This window comes from Lithobates pipiens, unplaced genomic scaffold (genome assembly GCF_037356315.1).
Source record: "Lithobates pipiens isolate NorthernLeopardFrog02 unplaced genomic scaffold, aLitPip1_a1.2 Scaffold_16, whole genome shotgun sequence".
NCBI lineage: Eukaryota > Metazoa > Chordata > Amphibia > Anura > Ranidae > Lithobates > Lithobates pipiens.
In genome coordinates, this window is record NW_027507748.1 from 214358197 (window position 1) to 214374087 (window position 15891).

General features: G+C 43.0%; 1 protein-coding gene across 2 annotated transcripts in view; it reads right to left on the reverse strand.

Moving 5' to 3' along the window:
- PHACTR4 (phosphatase and actin regulator 4) overlaps positions 1-15452 on the reverse strand; it is a 94848-nt gene extending 79396 nt beyond the window's left edge. For both annotated transcript variants that reach the window (XM_077481006.1, XM_077481005.1), the window contains exon 1: positions 15292-15452. The gene's annotated coding sequence lies outside the window, so the exon portion shown is untranslated. The remainder of the gene's footprint in view (positions 1-15291) is intronic.
- Between the last annotated feature and the right edge of the window lie 439 nt (positions 15453-15891).

Consider the following 15891-nt stretch of genomic DNA (forward strand, 5'->3'; position numbering starts at 1 on the left):
GTGATGACGTCACGCCTTCACAGGTGAGTCACAATCACGGCGGCAGCAGCTTCTACAGATGTGAATATCTCCTGAACGGACAGGCAAGCCTCATAGGCACAACTGAAAAAGAAAACATTACTAGTCAATTATATATAAAAAAAAAAATATAAAAAATAGTTTGGACTGAATACTCAAGTTTTCTTAAAGACGTTCCACATCTGCCAGGGGTGTGTCAACTTATGTAAAGTGAACCTGTTTCTATATTACCTTTAACGCGTGGCAGGAAGGCAAATGCAATGCTCAGAAAAATAATACATACACTGAAAAGAAAACTTAAAGTAAAATGGTTGCACTAACCTACAGGTTGACCATGAAATGCAATGACTTTGTCGTTCAGCTTTTTCAAAAGGTAAGGCATGACCATGGTAATTTACACACTCACACAGTCATGGTACATTCTCAAAAGACATGCAAGTGAACAGTCTTTACATTAGCAGAAACATCAAGGTCAAAAAACATCATGTGCCAACATGAACATAAAAAAAATATAGAAAAACTGATTCCATGTACTGTATATTTGTACATTAAGAGTGAAATAATATTGTGAGGCTCGGATCAATTCTAAACAGCCTCAAGCCGTTGGGACTACTCAACCTGAGGAAAAGCTGCATTTTTGGTCTGTCCAGCAATTCAATTTACTACTCATAATAAAGACCTCTGTGTAAAATATCTCATTCACACCAGAGTATTCTCTTCTCACCTTCCAAGATCAGAGAATGCTGAAGAAGGAAAGGAAACAGTTTCTTTGTATCACCTTTTTAATGAGCTGCTGTGTAATAGGCTGATTTGCAGAGTAAATCCTGGTGCCTGTGTACTTTATAGCTTTGTTCACAAAAGTCTGACAGATCAGCCCCCCTAATGTGGCTGACCCTGTGACTTGCTACAAAAGTTTCAATCTTTCAGTCTGATCAGTGGTGTAAAGAGACTGAGGAAATGTCGCCTTCTGCTTGCAGCAGCCCATGGACAGCATCTCAGCTTAGGCTTGTGTGACATCAATAAATACAAAAGGTGTTAAAAAATAAATAAAAAAGCATTTCTATGCAAGCTAATAACCTCAAGCTAAAAAATGAATTGCTTTTCCATATTTTTACCTTTTGTCGGTTGTCACATAACTGCACAGATTTTCTGTACTTCCTTCTTTCTGAGAGTGGATGTATAGTTACATTTGCAAATACATACGTAAGCTGCAGAGCCACATCATGGCACCCCAGTATTACCTTACGTCCTAATGGCCCATACACACAATCAGACAATCGGACGGTAATCTCATCTTTAGTACACAGTTTGAGAGCCAATCAGGACAGTTCATCCAATATTATCCAATGGGACAAACACATGAAAAAAAAATGCTCTAGTTCGATACCAGATTGTATGATTTTCATTTAATCAGTACAGTTGTCATGTGAAAATACAGTAGAATGAAAACATACTACAACATATTACATCACTTCCGAATATTTATGCTGTCATACGAGAATTTGTCACATTAGTAAACTCTTAAATTTTGGATATGAGACTAGCATGCAAAAATTAAAAACGGTGGATCATTCATGCAATAATCTAATTGTGTGTACTAGGCATAACTATACATTTTTGAGAGCCTCCATAGTAGAAGAAAATGCATAATAATGGATAGATAGTGGATAATGGATAGTGGCTCTGCAGCTTAAGCATTTATTTGCAAATGTGCGCAAACTAAACCCCTGTTTTTAATGCAAACTGTTAAGACAGGACAATTCAGTTGGTTGCAGGCTTCTATTATTATTTAAGGTACTTATATAGCGCCATCAATTTACACATCGCTTTACATATACATTGTACATTCACATCATTTCCTACCCTCAAGGAGGGCCAATTTAGACAGACGCCAATTAACCTACCAGCATGTCTTTGGAGTGTGGGAGGAAACCGGAGTACCCGGGGGAAACCCACGCAGGCACAGGGAGAACATGCAAACTCCAGGCAGGTAGTGTCGTGGTTGGGATTCAAAATTTTTTACTGCTAGGTGAGAGTGCTACCCACTACACCACTGTGCCGCCCATTCTTGCTGCGAAGGCCAGTTATATGTGGGGGCAGTGGCCAGTTGTCTGTACTATTGGAATATTGGCGAGGGGATGCACTGGACACCTTTGCTGCCATTGTGCTATATGCTGGGTGTCCAGTGCACCTGTGACTTTAAGGGGGTTTGGACTCCCTCCAGGCTCACCTACCCTTTGCCTATCCATTATTATGCATGTGTTTCCACTATGGAGGCTCTTTGACATTTAAAGAGTTAGGACTGCAGATAATACTGGGGTGTCGTGAAGTGGCTCTGCAGATGTTTGCAGACTAAAGCCCTGTTTTTAATGCAAACAGACAGGACTATTCGGTTGGTTGCAGGCTGGTTAGTAAATTGAGCTGGGAATTTTCTCTTTCAATACATTTTTATTGAAAAGTTTTAAAAGAATACAGGGTGTGACTGCAATCAGATATACAGACGCAAGTTATCGATACCAAGCTTCTAAGTCGTAGGCAGTCATACATGCAATACAGAAACTGTAGCAAGTGACAAAATATTTACAGTGTTAGGAGCTGGGAATTTTCTTTAGTTTTGTTTGACATGCGTTGCCCTTCCATGTGCTCCTTGATGCAAAGGCCAGTTATAGGTGGGGCAGTGGTCATTTTTTGTACTGGAGGTATTGCTAGACTGACTAACGGCAGGCAGCTTTTCATTTTGCTACACTATGGAGTTGCTTTACAAAAGGCAAATATACCATGCACTGGAAGTGCAGTTGCTCTAGATCAGTGATGGTGAACTTTGGCACCCCAGATGTTTTGGAACTACATTTCCCATGACACTCAACTACACTGCAGAGTGCATGAGCATCATGTTAAATGTAGTTCCAAAACATCTGGGGTGCCAAGGTTCACCATCGCTGCTCTGGATCTTAGTAAAGGAGGGGATGCTCTTTTGACTCCCATTATCTAATCATAAGAAAAAAAATGCTGTTTTGTTTTTTTTCTTGCATGTGATTGGGTATTCTTTGCAAAGTGAAGCTTGACCTCATTTACTATGCTCGAGCTTGCAGTGCTCAGCATATTTTTTCCCTTAGTAAATCAACCCCAATGTTACAGAATGCGATCTCTGTTCGCACAGTGGTGTGGGAAGCAAACTGACCAAATCAGCATGGATTTTGCTTTCTCTGTGCTTGCCACGGACAGAAAGTAGCAGCCAGAGAGCGAGACTGGTAGAATAACCAGGTATTAGCTGTTGATAATGAAACAAAGAAATAAAATGGGTTATATACTAGAGTTCGTATAGGTAAAGGAATGCATACACAGTTTCATTTTTTCGCACTGCTTAAAAAAGTTCAGTTATTTGAAAAACAATACTGATCTATATTTTGTGATGCATGGGGAATTTATGCAGGCTTGTGAAGTTACTGCAAGTTCACCTTTAAACTATCACCAGATTTACTGTAATGCACAATAGCACCAACACATGAAAACTACACATTTTAGACCCCTTTCACACCAGGGTGTTTTGCAGACGCTATAGCATTAGAAATAGCGCCTGCAATCCGCCCTAAAAAAGCTGCACCACTGTTTGTAGTGTGAAAGCCCCGAGGGCTTTCACACTACAGCGGTACGCTGGGAGGACGTCAGGGAAAAGTCCTGCCAGCAGCTTCTTTGGAGCGGTGAAGGAGCGGTGTGTTTACTGCTCCTCCACAGCTGCTCCCCATTGAAAGCAATGGGGCAGTGCTGTAATACCACGGGCAAAACGCCGCTATTGCGGGGGTTAAAAGCACCCCACTAGTTTTAACCCTTTCTCGGCCGCTAGCGGGGGTAAAAGCGCCCCACTAGCGGCCGAAATGTGATGCAAAAATAGCGGCGTTTTTCCGCCCACACTATGGGCGGTGTGTTGTGAAAGGTGTCTAACTGAATGAGCCCTTCCAGCCAACTCTATCATCAACTTCCAAGAAAAATACAAAAGCATTTCAGTCTGGACAACTCTACAACTTAAAAGGAGGATTTTATCCCAACCCAGAAGACTATCACACAGCAAATGAAGACACACAAAATGGAACAAATACAGATGAAAGAAACACTAAAAGATAAAGCAATTACCTTAGTGTACAAATGCATAAACTACTCCACGCATATATATCATTATGGCCCCAGGCTGCTCCCAACACCTTCAGATCAAAAGGCAAGCCAAGCAATCTTCCATCCTACCATTTGTAGGCCTTTGATAGGACATAGTAGACGTCATGATCTACAAATTTTTATATCAGGAAATGAAAGCCGTACACCACAAGTCTGATGATAAAATATGGGACGGGAGTATTTATTATATTTGCAGACTACCACGGTTCACTGCTTCCACATTTACAACAAAGAGAGAAACTGAAAACACGGCATTATCTCCCACGACACACTTCGTTCTGGCCTATTAAACCTTGCGCCTTTATTACTTTCCTTATTCTGAGTAGAGCTGGAGGATTTTCTCAAAAAAATAAAAATAAAATGCGCAAAAACACACACAAAAAAAAAAAAAAAAAAAAAAAAAGAAAAAGAAAAAAACTCGATTCAAGATTCGAATCAAGTTTTTTTTTTTTTTTTTTTTGATGGACACCGCACCGGTCCTGAGGAGCTGCAGGCAGGAGTTTTTAGGCGAGGCCACGGCTTCTTCCTAGTCCACGGCGTCTTCCAAAAACAGTGTCAGCACCAGTACTGGTGAAAAAAAAAATAATAAAAAAAAAAAAAATATCGATTTGCTGAAAATTTTAATCGATTTGACCTCTCAACTCGATTCAAGATTCGATTTTTTTTCCCCAGCCCTAATTCTGAGATAAAATTTTTTTATAATTGCAAAGCATTTTATAACTTTTTTTCTAAAGTTTTTCTAAATTGAAGGTCTTTTCTTTGTTTATAGCGCAAAAAATAAAAACCAAAGAGGTGATTGAATACTACCAATAGAAAGCTCTATTTGTGGGGGGGGGGGAAAAAAAGTGCATCGATTTTATTTAAGTAAGCGTCACATGACTACGCAATTGTCAGTTAAAGTCAGTGTTGTACTGAAGAAAAGGAGGGCCTGGTCATGAAGTGGGGTAAACCTTTGGGAGCTGAAGTGGTTACTCTGAACAGTCTTGAAATTTGGAAACTTACTTTGTGAAGATACCCACACATTCTCTTCTATATGCACAGAACCTGCATTCTGAACTAGAAAAGGTGCTGAGAGGAGTTTCAGGAGGCAGTTTGCAGGAATCACTACATGCAGGCAGCAAGGTACCATGGGATTTAGATAAGGAAAGTAACAAGCAGAGGGGAAGCTGCAAAGTATGCTGGGAATCTTGGAAGTTGTGGAAAGAGATAACCAGCAGACAGGCAGAAATCACAACATTAACCACTTTCAGACCGGACCATTTTGCTGGTCAATGACCAGAGGTCTTTTTACACTTTGGCACTGCGCTGCTTTAACTGGTAATTGCGCGGTCATGCAATGTTGTACCCAAACAAAATTTGCGTCCTTTTCTTCCCACAAATAGAGCTTTCTTTTGATGGTATTTGATTGCCTCTGCGATTTTTATTTTTTGCGATATAAACGTAAAAAGACCGCAAATTTTGAAAAAAAATGATATTTTCTACTTTTTGTTATTAGAAAAATCCAATAAACTCAATTTTAGTCATACATTTAGGCCAAAATGTATTCAGCCACATGTCTTTGGTAAAAAAAAAGTCAATAATTGTATATTTATTGGTTTGCGCAAAAGTTGTCACATCTACAAACTAAGGTACGTTTTCTGGAATTTACACAGCTTTTAGTTTACGACTGCCTATCTCATTTCTTGAGGTGCTAAATTGGCAGGGCAGTACAAACCCCCCCCAAATGACCCCATTTTGGAAAGTAGACCCCCTAAGGAAAATTGATAAGAGGCATGTTGAGCCCATTGAATATTTAATTTTTTTGCCTCAAGCGATTGAATAATGACAAAAAAAAAATATATATTTTTTTTTACACAAAGTTGTCACTAAATGATATATTGCTCACACATGCTATGGGCGTATGTGAAATGACACCCCAAAATAAATTCTGCTGCTTCTCCTGAGTACGGGGATACCACATATGTGGGACTTTTTGGGAGCCTAGCCGCGTACGGGGCCCCGAAAACCAAGCACCGCCTTCAGGCTTTCTAAGGGCGTAAATATTTGACTTCACTCCTCACTACCTATTACAGTTTTGAAGGCCATAAAATGCCAAGATGGCACAAAACCCCCACAAATGACCCCATTTTAGAAAGTAGACACCCCAAGCTATTTGCTGAGAGGCATGTTGAGTTCATGGAATATTTTATATTTTGCCACAAGTTGCGGGAAAATTACAAACTTTTTTTTTTTTTTTCACAAAGTTGTCACTAAATGATATATTGCTCATGCATGCCATGGGCATATGTGAAATGACACCCCAAAATAAATTCTGCTGCTTCTCCTGAGTACGGGGATACCACATATGTGGGACTTTTTGGGAGCCTAGCCGCGTACGGGGCCCCGAAAACCAAGCACCGCCTTCAGGCTTTCTAAGGGCGTTACAGTTTTGAAGGCCATAAAATGCCAAGATGGCACAAACCCCCCCCAAATGACCCCATTTTGGAAAGTAGACACCCCTAAATTTAGGGGTACACTAGTGAGACTAGGTAATAAATGGCGGGTGCCCTGAAACTATAAAAAAATAACTAACCAACCAGCGTCACCTGTAACAGTTATATGGTGATCACTGGTGAAAGGGTTAACTAGGGGGCAATCAGGGGGCTTTATGCGGTAGTATATGGGGGTCCCTGGCGCTATAAAAAGCTGCGGCGAACCTAAATACCTACCTGCCTAACTAGCGTCACCTGTGACACTAATACAGCGATCAGAAAAACGATCGCTTATTAGGCTGGGTTCACACTGGAGCGATGCGGGAACGCCACGAATGCGCGGCGGGTTCCCGCATCGCATGCCTCCCGGCGGCAGTTCACACTGCCCTATGCGAACTGCTGGGAGTGTCAGTGAAATGTTACTGACACCCCCAGATCAGTTCGCATATCGCAGTGCGATCTGCAAACTCGGATCGCATGGTGTGAACACCCATGCGATCCGATTCTGCTGCGGGCCAAAAAAAGGGTCCCGTGCGAATTTGCGGCGGGTGTGGCGGGTGCGGCGAATGGCTGAACTCGAATCGCACAGAGATCGGATGTGATTTGCACTGCAGTGCGGTGCGAATCACATCCGTTCTCATAAACCGCTGCAATGTGAACCCAGCCTTAGTGACACTGGCGACGGGGGGTGATCACGGGGTTAAACCTTTATTGGGGGGGTTAGGGGGGTACCTTAGAACTAAAGGGGGCTAACCCTAACTGCCCTAACAGTTATTAGTCACAAATGACACCCGCCGGGTGATCAGGGGGTTAAACCTTTATTAGGTAATAAATGGCGGGTGCCCTGAAACTATAAAAAAATAACTAACCAACCAGCGTCACCTGTAACAGTTATATGGTGATCACAGGTGAAAGGGTTAACTAGGGGGCAATTAGGGGGCTTTATGCGGTAGTATATGGGGGTCCCTGGCGCTATAAAAAGCTGCGGCGAACCTAAATACCTACCTGCCTAACTAGCGTCACCTGTGACACTAATACGGCGATCAGAAAAATGATCGCTTATTAGGCTGGGTTCACACTGGAGCGATGCGGAAACGCCGCGAATCCGCGGCGGGTTCGCGCATCGCATGCCTCCCGGCGGCAGTTCACACTGCCCTATGCGAACTGCTGGGAGTGTCAGTGAAATGTTACTGACAGCCCCAGATCAGTTCGCATATCGCAGTGCAATCTGCAAACTCGGATCGCATGGTGTGAACACCCATGCGATCCGATTCTGCTGCGGGCCAAAAAAAGGGTCCCGTGCGAATTTGCGGCGGGGGCGGCGAATGGCTGAACTCGAATCGCACAGAGGTCGGATGTGATTTGCACTGCAGTGCGGTGCGAATCACATTCGTTCTCATAAACCGCTGCAATGTGAACCCAGCCTTAGTGACACTGGCGACGGGGGGTGATCACGGGGTTAAAACTTTATTGGGGGGGTTAGGGGGGTACATTAGAACTAAAGGGGGCTAACTCTAACTGCCCTAACAGTTATTACAGTCACAAATGACACCAATGCAAAAAAAAAAAAAAAAAAATGACATTGGTGTCACTGTGACTGGGGGGCAGGGGTAATTGGGGGGGGTGATCGGGGGGTAAAGGGGGGGTGTGAGTGTGCCTGGCATGTTCTACTGTGTGTGTAGAGTGTTGGTGCAACTCACCGATCCTCTCTCCTCCGTGTCGGAACGAAAAATACCGGCACGGAGGAGAGAATACATCACTTCCTCTCCTGTGTTTACATTACAGGAGAGGAAGTGATGTCACGGGGGATTTCTATTCGTCGGGAGCGATCGCGAGGGGGTGGCCATGAATGAATGGCCGCCCCCTCATCCCGGATCGCTCTCGAAGGAATGCCGACCGCCGCAGGCACCGGGGGGGGGGCCCGATCGGGCCCCCCACCCGCGGGCAGGCAGGGACTTATATATACGCCCATATGCCTGCCCGTGCCATTCTGCCGACGTATATCGTCGTGCGGCGGTCGGCAAGTGGTTAAAAAGGATATTTTTCAAGTAAGCCTAAACTAGCATGTATTTTTATTACAATGCTGATGTTATTAAAATGTAGTGTATGAGGTCACCATACATCTCATTTAAAGAGAGACTAAACTCTGGATTAAAATATATACAGCATCTCAAAAAAAAAAAAAAAAGTGAGTACACCCCTCACATATTTGTAAATATTATATGTTTTCACATGACAACACTGAAAAATTAACACTTTGCTACAATGTAAAGTAGTGAGTGTACAGCTTGTATAACAGTGTAAATTTGCTGTCCCCTCAAAATAACTCAACACACAGCCATTGTTTACTTTTGAATTGGTCCAAAGTGTCAATATTTTATGTGGCCACCATTATTTTCCAGCACTGCCTTAACCTCCATGGGCATGGAGTTCATCAGAGCTTCACAGGTTGCCACTGGATTCCTCTTCTACTCCTCCATGATGACATCACAGAGCTGGTGGATGTTAGAGACCTTGCGCTCCTCCACCTTCCATTTTAGGATGCCCCACAGATGCTCAATGGGGTTTAGGTCTGGAGACATGCTTGGCAGTTCATCACCTTTACCCTCAGCTTCTTTACCAAGGGGCAGTGGTCGTCTTGGAGGTGTGTTTGGGGTCTTTATGTCAGAATACTGTCCTGCGCGCCCAGTCTCCTAAGGTAGGAGATTATGCTCTGCTTCAGTATGTCAAATTCATGGTTCTCTCAATGAACTGTAGCTTCTAGGTAGCCAGTAGCACTGATGCAGCCCCAAACCATGAGACTCCCACCACCATGCTTAACCGTAGGAAAGACACACTTGTCTTTGTACTCCTCACCTGGTTGCGGCCACACACGCTTGACACCATCTGAACCAAAGTTTATCTTGGTCTCAGACCACAGGACACGGTTACAGTAATCCAGGCTTCTTTCTGGGATGACACGCAGACCAATTTGATGCAGTGTGCGGTGTATGGACTGAGCATTGAGAGGCGACCCCCCCCCCACCCCACCCCTTCAACTTCTGCAGCAATGCTGGCAGCACCCATACATTATTTCCCAAAGATAACCTCTGTATATGAGGCTGAGCACGTGCACTCAACTCCTTTGGTCGACTATGGCGGGGCCTGTTCTGAGTGGAACCTGTCCTGTTAAACGGCTGTATGGTCTTGGCCACTGTTCTGCAGCTCAGTTTCAGGGTCTTGCCAATCTTCATGTAGATCAACAATTTTTTTCAGATTCTTAGAGATCTTTGCCATGAGGTGCCATGTTGAACTTCCAGTGACCAGTAAGAGTGAGAGCGATAACACCAAATTTAACACACCTGAGACTTTGTAACACTAACGAGTCACATGACAACAGGGAGGGAAAATGGCTAATTGGGCCCAATTTGGACATTTTCACTTAGGGGTTTACTTTTGTTGCCAGAAATTTAGACATTAATGGCTGTGTGTTGAGTTATTTTGAGGGGACAGCAAATTTACACTGTTATACAAGCTGTACACTCACTACTTTACATTGTAGCAAAGTGTTAATTCTTCATTTACAAAAATGTGAGGGGTGTACTCATTTTTGTGAGATACTGTATATATCTATCTATTCTATTTATAAAGTGGCTGTAAACCCTTATTTCATTAACAAACATGTCATACTTACCTGCTCTGTGTAATGGTTTTGCACAGAGCAATACCGACACTGTTCATCTCAGGTCCCCCACTAGCGCTACTGGCGCCTCCCCCCTCACCGACTGCCCATCATAGTAAGCCACTTGCTATGGGGGCACGCGTGCATGCTCGCTCCCGATCCGACTCAGTGTCCATAGAAACAAAGCATGGCCCTGCCACTCCCTGCTCTCTGGCTGCGATTGGCTCTAGCTGCGGCCTCTGAGCCCATGAGGAGGGAGAGGGGGGATGCACTCAGGTTTTTACCTTAATGCAGAAAATGCATTAAGGTAAAAATAAAGACTTCAGCCTTTAAAAACACTTTAAAGTGGAACTTCAATCTCCCAATCAAAATGGATTATTTTTAATCCTCATGCTGGTAGCATTAGCAAATAGATAAAGTAAATATCTACTTTCCTATTTTTTTATTTCTTCAGTTACTTTCTGGTTTCTATGCCTAGGCAAATTATGCCATACATCCCAGGAGTCTTCAGGAGGGGAGAAGGGGTTTTCTCAGCCAAGCACACGCTGTCTGCATGCTTGTGCTAAGGGCAGATGGATTCCAGGAAGTAAATGCTACATGAATCAATTTCCTTTACTCAAGATGACCAGCAGCATGCTGGTCGGGACCCCCATGAGTCCGGTCGCGGGTCCCGCGGACTCGATTGCCGCGGGCATACCCGCGATCGTCTCACGGGGCGGCTGAACGATGAAATGCCGTTGTAAACAGCATTACCCCATTCTGCCTAGCAACTAGTGATGCTGATCAGATCAGTGTTCACCAAATTAAAGCCCAGGCCCCAACAGTTAGTAACACACCCCTACACTGCCACCCACTGGTTGACCCCTTCACTGCCAGTGTCATTTACACAGGAATCACTGCATTTGTATAGCAGTGATTGCTGTATAAATGACAATGGTCCCAAAAATGTGTCAAAAATGTCCGATGTGTCCGCCATAATGTCGCAGTCACAATAAAATAAATAAAAAAAATGCTGATCGCCGCCATTACTAGTAAAAAAAAAATATTAATAAAAATGCCATAAAACTATCCCATATTTTGTAAACACTAACTTTTGCGCAAACCAATGAATTGCTTATTGCGATTTTTTTTTACCAAAAATATGTAGAAGAATACGTATCAGCCTAAAAGGGAGGGAATATTTAATTTTTTTGGGAGGATATTTATTATAGTAAAAAGTAAAAAATAATGCGTTTTTTTCAAAATTGTCGCTCTATTTTTGTTTATAGCGCAAAAAATCTATTTGTGGGAAAAAAAGGACGTCAATTTTGTTTAGCCATGTTGCACGACCGCGCAATTGCCAGTTAAAGCGACGTAGTGCCGAATCGCAAAAAGTGGTTTGGTCTTTGACCAGCAAAATGGTCCGGGGCTGAAGTGGTTTATAACTGCTGGGTTTATTTTTTACTTAAAAAAAAAAAAAAAAAAATAAAAAAAAAAGACCTAAAATTTTGAAAAAAATATATATGGTTTTACTTAGTTTCTGCCAGTAAATTTTGTAAATTAGTAATTTTTCTCCTTCACTGATGGGGCGGCACTAATAAGCTGTACTGATGGACACTGAAAGGCAGCCCTGATTGGTGTCACTCGAGGGCTTTACTGTAATCAAGGCATCATATGTCTGGGTGTTTCCTGCGAGGAGATGCTGCTGATCAGCTCTCCTCACCACACACTGTCAGTGTGAGACAATAAGAGCCGATTACCGGCACTTCCATGTTTACAAGTGACCGGCTGTGATTGGACACAGCCAATCACATGGTTAAAGAGCCACGTGATCAGCTCTTTATTGAGATCAGGGTCGCGCCGTGTCCCAGCGCCATCATATGATGTCCACCCAGAACGAGAGCCGCACCGTTCCTCGTCATTTGACAGCAAGCAGATAAACTGAATTGGTTATTTTATAAGGCAAGAATGTGCATTTTAGCTATACTTTAAACTTCAAACCAAAAATGTATGATATTGCAGCTTTACATTTTCTTAGATATGATGGCTGCATTCGTTTTCTTTTTTAGGCTCTCTTATATTCACCTGGTGATCCAGCCAGTATGTCTGTTCTTCAACAGAAGCGGCTCTCTTGCAGGCTTTGTGTACACTAGCAGCTCCTAAACTTAAATTTAGGAGCTTTTGCCTTTTTTTGCCAAAGCCCCTAAACTCAACTCCATAAAAGCCTGTGTGTCAATGTAAACATAGGCTTTTTAGCACCTCTCTCTCTTGAATAAGGAAGAATCGCATTCAGAATAGGAATGTTATGACCACCAGCTATGGGAAAATGCAAAATCGCGCTTTGATTTTGCCACATTTTGAGTTTTCCTGCTGTAAATGTAGGCCAGTGTATATGAAGCCGTACAAACCATTCAACACTGGCAGGGGTGCTTACAATGATCAGCATTTATGTAAAACCCTTAATCGTAAAAGGAATAAAAACTGTTTGCTGTAGCTGCTTATAAAGTGTTAGCTGGAGTTTGGCTTCAATTTGCTAGTGTATCTAAATCTGCTAGTACATCCAACACTCCCCTCCCCACAAACTGACAATGCTGCTGTTCATAGGTGCCCACTGTGTTCAGTTATCCAGAGTGGGGCACTCTAATACAGTGGGTGTGTTGCTAGCCAGATCACCAGGTAAAAACAGAGGATAGTTGACATTTTTGATTTTGGGGTTCACTCACATTGGCCTGTTTTGTAGTGTGACCATCATAGAAAGCACAGCCTCATACAGAATATTCTACTGTCTAAACCATCCTCTAAGTGCTGGTTTACACCGATAGCGTGTGGGGAAACTAATATGACTCAAAGAAGAATCGCACTGCATTCGTGTTCAAATCACATGCCATTCTTTGTAGTCCAATTTGAGCCCAGTGATTTTACGTGGCTTAATTCACACCGCACAAAAAAACTGCATGCGCTTTTTTTTTTTGCGCTGGAATTGAATCGCATGGGTGTTCGCACCCATGTGATCCAATTCAGGCAATCACACTGGTTTTTGGGACCCATTTTTGGGATGTCATTAACTTAAGTGAGAAGTACAGTCAAAGTTTGTGCGAACAAGATGATATCTTTGGTGAATAAAAAGACAGTCCATACAGCTCTGGGAGGTGAAGAAATCAGATATAGCCAACGCATTTCACACCCTGTTTGCTTAGTCATCATGGGTAAAAAAAAATGAAAAATACAGCTACATATACAAATATAAATGGCTAAACTATCATACATGCCATCATTAACAATATCATGTGTAGCCAATAGAACACACACTGAGGTGATTACAACAATTGAAGCAATCTGTTAAATGCGTATGTAAACGGGGCTTCCCTTTATATAGCGAAAATACCTATTATGAAACCATTCAAATAGGATGTGAAAGGGTAAAAAGTAAAAAAATAAAAAAAATAAAAGGAACAAATAAATAAATAAAAAACGTGTACGGAAAGGTGTTCATATTGTTACAGATATGCCGAGGCAACATTTATAAATTCAAAAAATGTTCAATTGGCTACCAGGGAAAGTCTTACAAAAATAAATTATATATATATATATATATATATATATATATATATATATATATATATATATATATATATATATATATATATATATATATATACACACACACACACACACACACACACACACACACACACACACACACACACACACAAATATATAAAATAGTACAAAAAAAAGAGACTCCCATGGAAAACTAAAATGAATCCATTTGGCACAGCGGGAACCAATACAACGCAAAACAAGAGAGATCTACACAGAAAGATAGAACTGTAATCATGAATATACAAATACAATCAAAACTTGTTTGGGATCAAAGGAATTCAGTTCGTTCTGATGAAGACCGCTGTCGGCTGACATCAGAGAGCCGGTCCAGGTTCGGGGAAGATCGCGACAATGAAGTCGGTTATCCGGCCCACATGCCTGGATTGGCACAGCTTCTCAGTGAGCCACTGAGAGCCCAAAACCAGCCGCAACCGTCCCCTCCACAGCCCAGCACTCCAGTGAGGAACAACAAGCCATGGGAGCCTTAAGAACTGAGCAATTGGCAGTGTTTGATCGCTCGGGTTCTCAGCGTTAGACCTGGCAGGGGAACGATACTGCATCCAACAAGGCAAGTACGATTCTCAAATAAAAATAAATAAATAACCCATACATTGACATTAACATTGACACCCGCAGCGGTTCGCATAAACAAAGTGTGGCTACGATGCAGTGCGGGAAATCGCTGCAAATCCCGTCCTGCATCAGTGTGAATCGAGATTCAACCAGAGTCCCTCCACTGGTTTCTTTGGGCATTTGAGCAACTTGTGCCTTTTAGATACTTTAGCTTTCTGTAAGGGGGACTTCTTACTAAAGGCCACAAATGTAAGGAGCATTCGTCCTATTGGCCATCACACTAATTTACCATAAGTGGTAGATAAAGTGATTATATAGCAGGGGTTCCCTGAGACAGGAAAGTTACTTAAAGGGTTCCTCCATGTCCACATGAGAAAAAGTCTGCTCTAAACCCATCTCATGCCCCCGGGGACAGATCCCGAAAGGGCCCATTAGCTGATGCCCACAATCTACCTGTACACTCGCTTTGTATCTCTTTATACAAAAACAATAAAGTATTGAAAAGAAAAGATGTCCACAATGCTGGAAGGTCCTCAGGGAGCGGTAGGTGGCCATCTGGAGTATGGAGTGACTTTGTGGTGTTCCCATAGATCAGTATGTAATGTCAGGGAACTCCAGATAAACTCTTCCCATAACACAGAGAAGACAGGGCTGGAGTGGTGGAGGGAACTGTGAGGGACATGGTGAGGAGAAGTCCTGTCCCCGCACACTCCATACATCACCGGCTCCCTGGCACCATGCCAGTCTATGGGGAGCACCGGCTAGGTGAGGAAGGCGGGAAGTGTCGGTAAAGTGACCTCCATGAAATTCTCTCACCTGCTGCTCAGTACCGGGCTGCTTCCTTCTCGCTCTGTCTTCAGCTCTCACTTCACCTCCCCCTCCCTCTCACCGATTTCTCTGTGTCCTCAGGCTCTCAGTCTCTCCCTCTGACATCACCGGAAGTCCTACCTGTCCTGAGGCGCCCGACCGGAAGACAAGCTTGAACAGAGCGCACGGCATCACGGGACTTGTAGTCTTTCCCTTCTTTGCTTGTTACCCGCCAGTACTGCAGATATGAAGCCTGAGGAGACTCGGTGTACCCGAACATGGGGCGGCTGAGTCAATGCACTGAGGTCCATGGAGGAAAGAGAGTTTTCAAATGCTTGACTTTTGTTGTGTCTGGCATTGGGCTGCCAAGATTTGAATATATTTGCATCTGTGGTAATTGAGGTGATAGGATTGTCTGCAAGTAGGCAACACCTAAAATACAGGCTCTCCTCACTTAAAGAGGAAGTAAACCCTTACAAACCACTTTGACCTACAGGTAAGCCTAGATTAAGGCTTACCTGTAGGTCCAAGAAATATCTCCTAAACCTATATGGTTTAGGAGATATTTGCCCGAAAACGGGCACCGCTGTCTACGGCGCATGCGCCGTA